This window comes from Crocuta crocuta, unplaced genomic scaffold (genome assembly GCF_008692635.1).
Source record: "Crocuta crocuta isolate KB4526 unplaced genomic scaffold, BGI_CrCroc_1.0 scaffold64, whole genome shotgun sequence".
In the NCBI taxonomy this organism is placed as follows: domain Eukaryota; kingdom Metazoa; phylum Chordata; class Mammalia; order Carnivora; family Hyaenidae; genus Crocuta; species Crocuta crocuta.
Genome location: NW_027530640.1, coordinates 15,056,293 through 15,059,309, shown reverse-complemented (window position 1 = coordinate 15,059,309; position 3,017 = coordinate 15,056,293).

The following is a 3,017-nucleotide window of genomic DNA, read 5'->3' as shown; positions in this document are numbered from 1 at the left end:
CCACTACACCTTGTGGTTAGGAAAGCCTTTTAAAATCTGTGCTTAGCAGGTGTTTCAGTAATATTATTTAGGTATCTGGGGCATTAAAAACAATCTGGAGCAGGGGAATATAATCAAGGAATTAAAGATAATTTTAAAATTCTACCTAAATAATGAGCTTTTACGACTATAGCTGGAACTTTCAATAAAATCCACTGAGAGCTGGCAAAAACTCAAGCTATAATTAAGAATTTTCAAAGATTAACCTATAAAGAAACACAACAAAAGAATTATTCTAATTGCAGCCTTCAGGAGGTCAAAGATAAGACAAAGATTTAGATGGAAATACTCAATTTGTGTTGAATGGGCCTCTATTCCCAAGAGCACTAAAATATGGGGGTTGTACTTTTCCACCAGTAAAATATTGTGTGTCAGCATCCACTAGGACTGTTACAATTAAAAGGACAGACAATAAACAGTGTTGCCAAAGATGTAGATAAACTGGTATGCCCATACAGTGCTGTTGGGGATGTAAAATGGTGAAGTCATTGTGTCAAACAGCTTGGCAGTTCCTCAAAAAATTAATCACAAAATTACCATCTGTTCCAGCATGCCACTCCTGGGCATATATCCAAGAGAAGAGAAAAAATATGGTTACAGCAAAACTTATCTATGAATGTTCATAGCAGCAGTATTCATAATAGCCAAAAGGTAGACAAAACCTAAATGTCCATCAACTGATGAATGGATAATAAAATGTGGTATATCCATACAATGGAATAGTATTCACCTACAAAAAGGAAGGAGGTATTACTACATGTTACAACATGAATGAATCTTGAAAATATTATGTTAAGGGAAAGAAGCCAGTCACAACGGACCACATATGACTGTATGACTGCCTTTATATGAGTTGTCTAAAATAGACAAATTCATAGAGACAGAAAGTGGGTTAGTGGTTGCCAAGGGCTGAGGGAAGAGAGAGAATGGGGAAGGGAGTATTAATCAGTACAAAGTCTCTTTTTCAGGTGATGAAAATGTTCTGGAATTGGTGGCAATGGTTGCACAATTTTGTGGATATATTACAAACCACTGAGTTACACCTTTGAAAGGTTATATCTCAAGTTTTAAAAACACAGTGTGTCAGAACAGAGCAATCCATGTGATTAGCCAAGGCACAAACTTTGTCACCTGAGGGCCATGAAGAGTTTAGCTGTATCCTACTTAAATATGTTAGACCACAAATTACACCCTTTCTTGTGGCCGTGAGTCAAAAATAGGCTGATTGAGAAATCACAAACTGAATGACAAAGGTGATATGACACTGCCTATCAAAAACAAAGAGGCCACTACTCGTCAGAGTAGTGCAGTCGGTTAAGCGTCTGACTCTTGGTTTCAGCTCAGGTCATGATCTCAGGGTCATGGGAAGGAGCCTCACGTCAGGTTCTGTGCTAAGCATGGAGTCTGCTTAGGATTCTTTCTCTCCCTCTCTCTGCCCCTCTCCCTTGCTTGTGCTCTCTCTCTCTAAAGAAAAGAAAAACAACAAAACAGCAAAACAAAGCTGCCAGGGATTCAGTTGAAAGATTGGATCTGTTGAAATCTCCTTTATAAGTCCCAAGAATTCATCAGAAAATATATATTTAAGAGCTGATCAGAAAGTTATAAATAGAACTACCCTATGACCCAGCAATTGCATTACTAGGTATTTATCCAAAGGACACAAAAAATGTTGATTCGAAGGGGTATATACACCCTGATGCTTATAGCACCATTATCAACAATAGCCAAATTATGGAAATAGCCCAAATATTCGGTGACTGATGAATGGATAAAGACGATGTAATATATACATATATACATACATATATACATATATATGTATACGTGTGTATATATATGTATATGTGTGTACCCACATGTGTGCACACACACACAATGGAATATTACTCAGCCATCAAAAAGAATGAAATGTTGCCATTTCAAATGATGTAGATGGAGCTAGAGTGTATTATGCTAAGGGAAATACATCAGTCAGAGAAAGACAAATACCATGTGATTTCACTTATATGTAGAATTTAAGAAACAAAACAAGTGACTGGAGGAGGGGAGAGGAAAATCAAGAAATAGACTCTTAACTATAGAGAACAAACTGAAACTGAGAGTTACTGCAGGGGAGGTGGGGTATTAAGGATGGCACTTTTGATGAGCACTGGGTATTGTACGCAAATGATGAATCGCTAAATTCTACACCTGAAACTAATATTACACTGTATGTTAACTAGCTGGAATTTAAGTTAAAATGTGGATAATAAAAAAAAAAAGAAAATATATGTTTAAGAGCTGAGAAAATATATTTCCCAAGTACTCCCTGTGAGAGCCAGATCTACCTTCAGCACCACAGGAAGAAAATCTCAACATTATTTTTACCTTGAATATAAATGTTTCCAGAATATAGTACATTTCCTGACACAGTGAGGCGTTGTGTAAGAGATTGTGTTCTGTGTCTACAACATGGGAAAAGGCTCTGCAACAAATACGATCCTAAAAGGGCTCTTCATTTCCCCTGTCACGTTATGGGAAGTTGGGAAGAAATCTGTTTCCAGAATAGGAATTAATATTACCAAGAAGGGTCAGTTGTCTGGAAAAGAACTGCTGACTTCAGGAGAGAGGTAAAACTCTCTAATTACAATGAGAGCCAACAAAGGGTCAATTAGCCAGAACACTAAAATTCACTCCGAATGTTTCCAGCTTTCCATCTTTTTTTTTAAAAAAATCTTTGTTTATTTTTGAAATAAACAGAGAAAGAACATGAGTAGAGGAAGGACAGAGAGAAAGGGAGACATAGAATCTGAAGCAGGTTCCAGGCTCTGAGCTGTCAGCACCAAGCCTCACCTGGGGCTCGAAACTATGAACCGAGAGATCATGACGTGAGCTGAAGTCAGATGCTTACCCAGCTGAGCCAGCCAGGAGCCCCTCTGGTGTTCCATATTTAAAGAAAAATTATTATTTCTTTACTGTTTACACCCCAAATCCAAAAA